Raw genomic sequence first — 12,686 nt, 5'->3', positions numbered from 1 at the left:
CTGAATTTCCCTATACGACGCCTCATCGGAGCACGCCGTTATGTCGGAACATGCAACTATGCAAGGGAAGAAAGCATCTCGTTCTCTACGCTTTTTCGGACGCCAGCCAGCATGCCTATGGCGCAGCAGTATGCATAAACACGGATGATCAGGAGTTATCATCAAACACATATTTATTAGTAGCAAAGACCCGAGTCGTCCCAGGGGGGGGGGGGGGCGGTGATATAGGGGGGAAGGTGCGGTCAAACTTCTCTGGAGTGGCGACTCAGTGCACCCAGAGGAGGAAAACGAGGGGTGGGTGAAAGAGGGAGGGGAGAGATGATGGTGGCACAGGAGAGGGAGGGGTGTGCTATCCCTTTTGCTCTGGGACGTGGGTAGTCCAAAAGAACTACCCACCACAGATAACATGCGAGCATCCCTCAGTAGTCTTCATTGGGATGCTCCCTGTACCGGTAACCGCTAGGATTACTGGCGAAAGTACCTCATGCGAGTCGCCCTATTAAAAGAACTGACACTTCCGAGACTATAGAGCGCATGGGGGCTCTTACAGCAGCAAGATTTTTAAGCTATGTTAGAACAGCTCCGTACGACTGCGACGTGGACTGTCATTATTGGACGGATTCGTCGACAGTCCTTTGCTGGATTAAGCATGAGCCAACTCACTGGAATCAGTTCGAAGCGAATCGCGTTGCTGAGATACGGACGTTGACCAACCCTCTGAAGTGACGACAATGCAGCTGTGAAGATCATCCGGATGGGCGTCTCAGCAGAACGCCCAGTGACTGAAGATCCCTCGTGGAACGGTCCCAAGTGGCTTAAAAATGACACATGACATTTGCGTCATGCAAATTATTTCCTATAAATTCAGCATTAGCGCCGATGTGGATACATCAATTTCAATAAGCACGGTTACGGATGCGGTCGAGGACCTGACATGCGCGGATACTGTGCGGACGCGGATACTGTTAATCTTATCCTCGCTCCCCTCTATCTCTTACCCCCTTGCCCCAAGAACTGGAACGCAAGTTCACGTCGATGCTAACGACTGTGTTTCGCACTTTTCTTGGATAGCTCGGGACGAAGTGCCCAACACCTTTAACTCTAACTGTGGCGTCTTAACCTCGCCGTCTGTATTGTGTTTCCCACCTTGACCACTTTAATTACAGTCTGTGTTACACATGTGTATTTAATTACTTCCAGCTTGGCACGACAGCGGAACCGAGTCTTTATCGGGTCGTTTCTAGCAGCACATGTCCTTTCCGTCGTCCCGGTTCGCGATTCTCTTCAAGCACGTCTCCCTACAGCCCTTCCTATTGATCATTTCTCTCGCAAATATATTGCCCCATTCAATGCCACACTCTGGCGCCACCTGTCATCGGGTCGTTCGGTGAACGGAAGCTCTACACGGCATTTGAAAAGAGCTCCGAACACTGGAGACCCCGTTCACCCGTCACTGAGACAGCATGAAGGACTACCGGCAATGAAATTCGCCTGCTTCACGCCGGGGTACAACGATCGGCAACAGAAACCATCCAAATGGGAGCTCGCTTCCAGTTTACTATATACGTATTTTGCTTCCGTGTCTGATATATCCTCTGACAAGCTATTTAGCTGCTTCCGTTTCTCTCGGATTGTCAATGACATCCATTCGCCTCAGTCTTCCCTCCTTCTTTTGCTCTTGCTCTATAAGATAAGGATTGTGCTATCAAATTGCGTTTCACGTAAGGAGATGGATACCTCCCCTGCGTGTTCCGCTGCGCGCTTGGCTTTGGGTCTGCCAATGGGTTCTTAAGGGACTGCTCTTTTGCAGTGAATGACGTGGTTATGTTTCTTGGGGTAGCTTCTATCCATTAAGGGACAGGCGACCATCACCGTACAAAGATGTGGCATCTTTGAAGTAGCCGTTACTTAGTCGGGCGCGAGGAATAGCGATAGGCGATGGATGGAAACGAAAAGACTAGGGAGTCTTAGTACATCGAAAGAATTCTACATAAGCGATACGATAAAGGAAGTTATCAGATTCAAGCTTAGCAATGTGTTGTCGCTCGTTCCAAAGAAAGAGGGCGGCTGGCTTATCATGTTTCCGGAATTGTTATAGTTAATATCTTCCGACGCAGTAAAACTCCCTAATAACAAGTTCTTCGTGCGCCGTGGTAGATTTAGATACGCTACGTTTACAATTTATCGTCGGCTCAGAAAAAGGTGTCACTCTGCTAAACACGGTACTCGTGAAGAATTAAAAGCTACGAGTGCTGGTTATTACTAGAAAACTGGTTACTTTTACGTTACAATTATATTAAGCGAAGCCAAAGTGTAACTAACACAACCATGTTTCCACTCGCTTTTCTGACTGAACTGCTGTGTTGATCGCGTCAAGCACGGGCCTGGTTGACGATGTTGCCCGTTTCGCCATCCCACTGACCAAGTTGCTGAACATCCCGCTTTAGACCAGATTGTACATTTTTGAACTGTTGAACGTTGAACTGTTTTCGTATTCCGAGACAAACTATGTTATTGGCGGACCTCATCTGATGATTTTTTTTTTTGTAAACCATAGTGTTCAGTGCAGCGTTTGTAATTCATTACGCGCACGATAGACGGTCAGTTTACAGAAACGTTTTAGAAAAGCAATGCGTGTGCTTTTAGGTGAGTGAACCACCAGGCGTTAGCGACGCCGTGGAACGCTTGAGACAGTGACAATACTTATCGAGTAGGGGAATATCTGATCACATGTCGTGAACCCACATGCTTAAGTTGGTACAGAGAATCCTCACCCCTTTCAGGACACATTAGTAGTGGCCCGGACCTGACTCTCAACACAGCTCACATCCGTTGCGATAGCTCATCTTTGCGTTATTCCTTTTCATAGTTCTTATCTGCGGTCAAAGCGTCGTGACGGTGTTGACGGTTATCACCTGCTTAAGTGGCATATCAGTGGCGGGTATTCCAACTTCACGATATGTGATGTCACTACAGCAAAGATAATATAAGCATTGGATGCTACTAATCAATGCGCTTGTCGGCCGCTTAATCCAGATGCTCTCTTGAGGTGAAACTGTTTGCTTTCTCCCTCTTACATGCTCCACTGGCCCGTCGTTTACAAAAAACACTACTGATTCGAAACGCACGCTTAACGTCATCATTGGCCGCGGTGTCATTCTAACGCAACAAGAACGGCCTGTCTGAACAGCGCGCTTAGAGCAATGGCTGCATGGGTGCCATTTTCTCAATGGTATGGCAATGGCATCTTAGAGCAAATTTTCTGAGAAAGCTCCATTCTGTCTGAGGGGACGGAAACGAGATTACTTGCCACGTACGTTAGGTGCCTGGAGTCTTCGTTCTCAGAGAGGAAACGATGAAAGCGAAGTAGATGTTCTAAATGGGACACTGCAGAATATGCGCCGTAAGTCCAGCACGAGACGAATCGCGTCTCCTAGAGAGAGAGAGAGAGAGAGAGAGAGAGTAGTTGTAGCCGGCCTCAGTAGATCACTCGATAACGTATTGGCTTGCTGAGCTCAAAATCGCTGGTTCAATCCCGGCCAAGGACGGTAGCAACGTCGGGCAGGTAAATATTGAATCTTCTAGCACCGTGTGTGAGATTTTTGGCGAACGTCAAAGGAACCCTAGGTGGCCGAAATTATACGCAGTCCTACCCTGAGGCACGTGCAACCTGTAGCCACACAAGTGAGGGCGAACAGACCTTACGTGCAAATCTACTCCCAATTGTTATTACAGTAGTTGTAAAACACATTCAAAGCGGAAATGCTTTATCGTCGCGCGTGTGTTGCAGCGGTATAGGTTTCCACTTAGGTTCTTTACGGTAACCTCGAACATAAAAGATTGAATTGAATTGAATCGAATCATTTTTTACACGCGATACTTAATACCGATACACAAAATGTATTGAAAGAGAGTATTGAAGATACATGTATCTTCGATACTGCCCATGACTGATTTTGGTAAACGGTAAGTATCCCAAGCAGCACAATGTACTGAAAGTCGAGTGGACAGTATGTGTCTTATATATCAATGTTCTTTAGTTTCACTAGTCTCATCAAGTCCTTCCGCCTACCCGTCCACCCCTATTGCACTCGACTTTCAGTACATTGTGCTGCTTGGGATGGTGGCCTGCAACCCGTGGATCGCAAAGTGAAAATGATAAGACACGTGTGGATGTAAACCAAATTCGCATAGAACTTAGATTAGATAGAACTCGCAGCTTCAAACAGCGTATTGTACTCACCAATAAAATACAATTTTAATTTTTGAGCAACGCTTGGACCTGTACGGCACATATTAGGCTCTGTTTTGCGATTATATTTGCGGAGGGGGGGGGGGGTATGTTGATTGAGAAAAAATATATATTTGGCTTTACGTAAACCTTCACAGAGACTTCCTCTTATGCGTTAACAGCGCAGGATATTAAGTGTAGTATCACTGTGGACGAAGGCTTATACTTACTTATCTCTGTCACAGTAACACCACAAACCTACGCACACGCCTACGCACACGCCTATACGTACAAGCGCCATGCACAGTTCACTCGAAAAAGGAACTCTAGAAAATCCTCGTCCCTTACGCCGCAACAGACAGTACTTCACAACGACCATGTAGAAAGTGTAAATATCCAAGACCACGACTCCGCGAGCCTCGCGTAGAGCTTAAGTACGGAAACATAACCTTCAGAAATGCTCGCGTCTGGCGAAGCAACGCGTTCTTCTTCTTTCTTTCTGTCTCGGTGCTACAACCCCGCAGCGCATGCAAACGATCCTGACATGCTCCACTGCATACGCTAAAAGAAAACTCTTTTTTTCTTTCTCCAGGATAAAACATAATGCCCAAGGCAGAAGCCCAAAAGTGCGGCGCCGTCAGCCCGTTCGCGTTCAGCCCTATATTTCTACGTTTCAGCGGAAAAGTTTTATCGGAATGATTTATCGCGCACCGCAGAAGCAAGGAAACATTTATATATATATATAAAAATAGTCTGCCCCGAAGAAACCCAGTAGAGGAGAAAGGATAAAATTGAAAGGGAGCCTCCTTGACTGGATCTCCCGTTTTAGCGTAGAATGATTTACGCTCATTCTGAACATCATAATTAGAATGCTGCGGAGAAAAGTATGAAAAGCTTTGCCTCAGCATTTTTTTTCTTTGTCTTCTCCAGCGCTTTAAAAGTGTGCTTCATTTTTTAAAAGAATGGTAAAGGGTGAAAAAGTGATACAGCGACGTAAAAAAGAAATTAGAAATGATTAGAAAACGTTACAGAATGTCGTTTTTTATTCTTCAAGCTAAGTAAGTTTCTGGGGCTTATTAGTGCAAGCTGGCTCGATATATATATAGCTAGGCATACAAAAAGAAAAGTGTGGCATTCCCGAAAACTTACTAGAAGAAAGCCTCCCGGTACGAGGATGAACCTTAACTTCCTGTAATATTTCATCGGTGTTGAAGGCTCCGCTTTTACCTTCCGAAATTACTACGCATAAATTATTGACTTCTACGAAGAAAAAGGCAAAGCAGTTTTAACGAACGAACGGGTTCACACAAGGTAATTCCCAACACGAAAAGGACGCGATGCTGCAGCTACGTAAACGCAGCTGTTGTGCACACCAGAAATGTACAAGGTTAAATAGCGGTGAAAGATAAATGCTCTCTGAAGGCACACATATTTAAATGGTCGCGTATATGCGCGCTCTTTAGCTGTGGAAAACAGACGAGTTTAACGCGAAAATTGCAGGCATACGGTCTTAGGTGGTCAAATGGAAGGAGTAAAAACGCGCTTTACTTTTTATTTTAAACATTAACTACCTTGTAATTTTCGGAGGTTTAACATTCATGTTACCCTCGTGTCAGGCAGTCGCCCAGAGCTTTGGTACTTCGGCCCACAAATGAGCCTTCTCCACTCGCCCAAATGCCCCACTTTCGCTGTTGAAGCTGAAACTTTTCCTCGAACGTCACAGATTCGGCACCCCTCGAGCCACGCTTAGACGACGCCTATTCGAGCTGCGCTGCACAGACATTTCTCTGGCCACTCTGCTCTGCCCAGTACGATATCCCACACAGCGGTCTGTCCCGAAAGCAGTTTTGACGTTCCTCAGCCACACAGGTCTCATGAACTGCCTGTGAACTCAGGTCGTGCCATCTCATTCATCAGTGCCCCACCCTCACCCGCAACGCATTAACGTCATCTTTTTTTTTATGTAACCGTTTTCTTCACTATATCTGATTCTTCTTTCACCGTTTGTTAGTTTATCCTTTATTTCCTAATTCTCTTTTCTTTTTATTTATTTTATTCTTCTTTTATTTACTCATCTTTTTTCTTTGCGTAATAGCAAGCCGACGTCACGTTTGGCTGACCTTTCCTCCCTTCTTGTTTTCTTTGTCCTAATAAATATATCCTCCCCACACACATTATTGAATGCGACTGTGTTTTCCGAAAGTACCTTTCCTTCGAAAGCAGGCCTTCCGCACAATTTTAAACATTCCTTTACTTTCTGCCCTCGTTTCGCAAGCGCGAAAGTGATGCCTTTCGAAAGGTTGCCGACGGGCTACCTTTCATTGCCACTTTCCCTTCACAGCGTCAATCAACGTGGCAGCTCCCGAAGAATCGTTCGTAGATTTTCTTGTATTTGCCTCACGCGCAACTGATTTGTGCTCGGGAGAGCTCTACGCACGGGTTTGTCCGGATCGTAACGGTGAACTCAGAGGCGTCGGAAGTCTTTCGCGGCAGGGGGGGCGAGCCCTACCCAGCCCAACCCAACCTAACCTAGAGGAGAGCACTACGGTGCATGGAATTAACATAGATTGAAAAGTGCGGCAAATACAAAAATGGGAGCCATTGACACGCTCATCAGAAATGACTTATACAAGCAATCCGATGACGTAAAGTAAGTGGATCAGGCGGCGCGGTATTTTCCGAAAAACGTTCGTTTGATTCGGGCAAAAGTTCAGTCGTGCTAGGCATAGCAGTACCCAAATCCTGTGGACACGTGTGGATGTTGCCATCACCACAGGCCACTGTAAAACTCGGACCTTCACGTGGGCTATGTAAAGTTTCGGATTCCGCTCGATTGACTTTAGAGGTGGTGCCTGCTATCGAGGGTGGTTCGTCGTTTCGAAGTGTTTTGCATTCGTCCTACAAACAGAGAAAGGAATAATGGTACCTATCATATTCAATTTGCTATAGTTGCTCTTCGTGCATATTGGTCGAATGCTCCAAGTATTTAAAATATGAAGCCCGAGTCTTCCCGAACACTGCTTCACCTTGCAACCCGCTCTCGTCGTTTACAGGACTTCCACTTTGCACTTCCGTTCACGCTCTTTCACTTTTCGAAGGCGTGACCTCTCGTATAGTACCGGACTGGTCACATCCAGGTCTTGTTGATGATGTCAGTTTTCAGGCGCCAAACTCTCAATTCTCTGGTTCACGCAACAATCGCTGGGTACCGTGTTTGTCAGTCCGAATCGAAACTAGGGTTGCAGGATAGGCATTGCTGTAGTGAAATTATCCCGGAATCACCCCGTCTGCATCGCAAATAGGAACAGAATGGTGGGAACGGTTTAGAAATTGTATAGGAATGACACATGGTAGTAATAATTCGTGGCTTTACGTCGCGAGGCAATTCTGACCATGAGCGACGCCACAGTGGTCGGTCTGTGAATTGTCTTTGCCCACCTGAGGGTTCTTTAACGTGCGCCGAAAGACACATGGTAGCGATCGGAGGAATGGCATCAACATTTATCAGAAGGACTCCGCCCGAAAGCTTGTTTTTCAGTAAAGTAAATGTTTCAACCTCTTTAAATTTAAATCTCTTTAAAAATCCCCCTTTCTTTTTCTCTTTTGTCGTCCCATTGTTTGTCATCCCATGTTGATGCATTTCTTATAACATCTGAACTGCCATATAGTCCACCTTCTCCTATATTATACATAGTTTATTGCATTTTCTGTATAACCTTTTGTACCAATGTATATAGAGCTGCTAACTTCACATTGTAACTAACACGGGGTCCCATACTAGCTTGCTAGGGACCCCGTCTGTATATTATGATTTGTATTACCTGCAATAACAATAAAGGTTTCACACTAACAATAAATGTTTCACAACAACAAAATACTTATTGAATTTGTGTTTCCACAAAATGGGCTGATGTCTTTTGAAGAAAGCAACATGCTCCTATATGGACCTCGATTAGTCTTAAGGCTGAACCGCATGGCACGAAAAACTATGGTAACGTAGAATACCCGCTATAGAGAAACTATCCGAAAACTGTCCGAAGCGAAATCGGGACCGAACTTTCTTCTATGCATCACCGCATGGTACCGAACTGCAAGCCAAAGATCGGCCGAAAACTTCTGTCCTTGGGGCACATCGCTGCTCAACCATCCAGCTCAGTGAGATAATCCCTGTATTCATAGGTGTAGAAGTCGCACACACGGCAACAGTTGACCCGGTCTGTGACCAAAGCAGTTTTGACTTTCTTGAGCGATTCAGGTCTTATGAACAGCCGGTGAACTCCAGTCGTGCAATCTCGCTCTTCAGTGCCCCACTCTCACCCTCAACGCATTAACCTCATGCTTTTCTTTTAAAGTCATCTTTTGTAGTCCATCTCATCATTCTTTGACTGTTTGTTAGACATCTTTTCTTTCGTCATCTTTGTCTTTAATCTGTCTCATCCTTCTTTCACCGTTTGTTGGTCTGTCATTTACTTCCCAATTCTTTTCTTTTCTTTTTATTTATTTTTTCTTCTGTCTTCATTCTTCTTCTTTTCTTCTTATTTATTTTCTATCTTCATTTTCATTAATTTTCTTTTTGTTGCGGAATGGCAAGCCGACGTCCCGTTTGACTGACCTTTCCCCCGTCTTTTTTCCTTTCGTCTAATAAATGGAAGTCCGAAAGTGGAAGTTTCGTGGAAAGGAAGTCTGAAGCAAAGGACTCCTTGAAATTGGGCGGCGGAAGGTTCTCTTTCGAAGGGAAAGGAAAGTCGTGTTTAAAAATTCGGGCCAAAGTGTTCTTCGTAATCCTGCAGCTTTCGTTGAAACGGGCTAGGTTGTTCTTTTTATTCTGAAACGGGGGCTAGCGTAGTAGCAGAATTCGTCGGGTGGCGACTGAATCCCCTCCAATTTTATTTTATTTTCCAACCTATCTGCCTGGAGCGTGGCCGAAAAAAAAAACGCAACTATCATACGTGTGCGCGAACACTTACAACCTGACAGGCGAGTGTGTATCACGTGACAAACTGCAAAGCTAAATAAAATGAATACGAGAGTGCAATAGGCGGTCAGGCACATTGTGATACGAAACACTTTTCTGCACTACTGTTTACTAGGCCATCTTTATCATCCACGACAACTGCATATCATGTATCAGTGGGAAATGCCAAACGGAGTACTGTGCTGACCGATAACGCGCGATGTGCGGCCTTGGATGCTGATTTCAGCCTAGCAGAACTTGACGCCGCTTCAAGTTCAAGAAGATGTAAATCGTCGCCAGGTCTCGACGGCGTTACCTACAAGCATATAGGTAGCCTACACATCAACGCTCAGAAGACTTTATTATGTCTAATCAATAAGAGCTGGAATGAGGGCAAACTTCCTGCGATATGGAAAAGTGCCCTTGCTGAAACCGGGGAAATCTCCCAGGGATATGGCATCCTTCAGGCCAATTAGCTTGTCGAGCTGCGTGTGTAAGGTAATGGAAAAGATGGTGCTAAGTCGAGTGGAATGGGTCATCGAGACACAAAAGCTGCTTCCAGAATGCATGTCTGGCTTCCGAAAGGGCAGGTGCACTATGGACAGCGTACTAGACCTGGTGACCTTCGTAGAACATGAACGCGCGCAAGGTCGCACGACAGCGGCGGCATTTTTAGACATCAAAAGGGCGTACGACACGGTCAGTTACAGCCACGTCCTATATGATCTGTATAGCCTAGGAATACAAGGTCGGTCTCTACGGTGGATCGCAGACTACCTTGCAGGAAGGTCAGTGTATGTAGTGTAGGTCAAACCGAAGACGGGAATAGTGACAGTCATGGCCTATCAAGCGGGGTGCCACAGGGCGGCGTGTTGAGTCCCCTGCTGTTCAACGTGGTCATGGCGAACCTACTGCAACGGTTGCCGAAGAACGTGCACATTAGTATGTACGCCGACGACATCTGTATATGGTGCTCTGGTGTGCAGATGCCCGCATTGCGGCAGCGTCTTCAAAATGCCTTAGATTGTACGGTCTCCTTCTTAACGGAGAGGGGCATGGACATATCAGTCGAGAAAACTGTATTTCTTCCATTCAGTCGAAAGAAAATGAAGACTTTTCAATTGAAGCTTGACGACCAGCCAGTAAGGAGAGTGTCTCATCACCGGTTTTTGGGAGTAATAATCGACTCGCAGCTCTCGTGGGCTGCGCACATTAAACACCTCAGGGAAAGAACTGACGCACGCATCAACATCCTACGGCGCATCAGCGGCTCCCGCTGGGGAATGTCGACAGCGTCTCTTCTCGCCGTACATAAGGCACTTATTCGGCAGATGATGGCCTACCATTTGCCCGTACTGCATGGAATAAGCGACACGTCAGAGAGGACACTCCAAAGCGTACTATCGAAAAGCTTAAAAGTCTGCCTCGGTGTACCTTGTGCAACGTCAAATGCCCTAACTACAGTAGAAGCCAGAGAACTTCCATTAGATGTACTAAGGACGCAGGAAACAGTGCGGCACTACGTTCGTCTATGCACGCGGCATCACAAACACCCCCTTGCAAGGAAGGTGGCACGTCGAAATTCGCAATTCATCAACGTGATAGCTCCATATCGCAGTGCTTTACCAAAAGCACAGTTGACATTAACGGCGGTCGATCCTCCGTGGACACTGCAACTTCCTCGTATCCCGCTGACTGTTCCTGGCGTATATCACCAAAAAGCTTCACTACCATCCCCAGTGTTGAAACAGTACTGTCTGTCTCTGATGGAGAGCCATCGTGCTAGGACCGCAATTTTCACAGACGGGTCGACGTCAACGTCTGGGTCTTCATCAGCGTTTGTTGTACCACAGCATAGTAGAGAAGGAATGGCAAGGCTTTCCCACAGAACATCGTCGACAGCTGCGGAATTGGTAGCCATGCAGCTTGCAATGCAGTATGTGGCCGCACGCCAGGAGCCTGCGCAATGGGTCATATATTGCGACTCAAAGGCCGGCCTCCAAGCCATAACATCATTCTTGGGAAGTGGCTGTATGGCGCCAATAGTACGGGACATTCTCATCGCATACAAGAAAGCAGTAGACACTGGCCACGACATACTGCTTCAGTGGATTCCTGGACATGTTGGCATACGCGGTAATGAAGCTGCAGATGAGATGGCGGACATAGCGCACCTATCGTCAACGGAACACACGGTGATATATTCCACGTCAGATGTGAAGCAGATGTTAAAATTGCTGACAGAAGACATTTGCAGAAGGCAATGGTTACAAGTCGACAGGCGGTCATCCTTGCTTCATCAGATTGACCCGGATCTGAAATTCCGTGTTCCGTACAGCATACCACGACCTATACAAACACTCTTGCATCGGTTTCGCCTTAACGTTCCGTACGGTCAACAGTTTCTCCATAAAGTCGGCAGGGCTAGTTCAGCAAACTGTCCAGTGTGTGCATCTGTGGAAAACACGGAACACATCGTTATGCACTGCACAAGATATGCATCCCAAAGGGCTACATTGAAGTTTGCTCTAGACCGCTTGGACAATAGAACCTTCGATATAGTGAAGGTGCTGGGTGTATGGGAACCCGGGAAGAGAGATGCGGCATTGTCAGCGCTTGTCAAATTCATAGTGAGCAGTGAGATGGAATCTGTATTTTAGGACCGCATGCTAGGCATGTGTCGTCGAGTTCCCCGTTGCAGTTTTGTTTCTTGCACTTCAGCTCACTTGTAGGGGATGTAGCTACGCATATGCACGTACAGTTCGGTGATTGGGAGGGATTGTGGGTGGGTGATGTCAGTGACGAATTCAATATCTTCCGGGTTTTTTTCTATAATCAAACTCAACTCAAACTCAACTTTTCTGCACTTCTTCCTCTGCTCGCAGTTCACAAGTACAGTCATTACTAAACGCTATTATGTATGTTATTTGTCGCTATTTAATGTTTTCTAGTGCTTGATGTTAAGAAGTCAGAAGTTTCTTTGTCGATTCAGATTAACGACCCTCAACCGCTTTTATGAACTCGGCTACGACATAACAGCACGCGCACAAACACACGCACACACACACAAAACGAAAGAAAAAGGCTGCCGTGTAGACAGATTACTCAGCCTGAAAGAACTGGCTGATACAACGAAAATCTCTTGTTTGGGCATACATTTCATCCTGCAGCCAGAATATGTGTCACGACACGAAAAAAAAAAAAAAAAAACTTGAGGAAAATGTGTTTAGCGTACTGCCACCCTAGATGACAGCAACTGGGTGAACCGCTAACACTATTTCTGCGGCATCCGAGGAGCTTTGCTGAATGCTGCAGTTCCTTTTGGCGATAGTATGCGATAGAATGAAATCAATTATGTTATAAAATTCAGTGCTCACTGAAAAAAATATAACGAAAATGTTATCTTGCAAGTTAGCACACATGTGCATGCGGTATCTGCGGATGTGTTGCCATATTGTGCCAAAGAGTTCAATAGCGTTATCACACTAAGAAAAAAGGAAA

General features: G+C 46.0%; 1 protein-coding gene across 4 annotated transcripts in view; it reads left to right on the top strand.

The window, feature by feature from the left end:
* Positions 1-12,686, top strand: part of LOC135385983 (hemicentin-1-like) — a 219,600-nt gene that overhangs the window by 108,069 nt on the left and 98,845 nt on the right. The gene's annotated exons all lie outside the window — the stretch shown is intronic.

Source organism: Ornithodoros turicata, chromosome 2, assembly GCF_037126465.1.
Source record: "Ornithodoros turicata isolate Travis chromosome 2, ASM3712646v1, whole genome shotgun sequence".
In the NCBI taxonomy this organism is placed as follows: Eukaryota; Metazoa; Arthropoda; class Arachnida; order Ixodida; family Argasidae; genus Ornithodoros; species Ornithodoros turicata.
The sequence above is the reverse complement of the archived record's forward strand: the minus strand, read 5'-3'. Positions and strand labels throughout refer to the sequence as shown.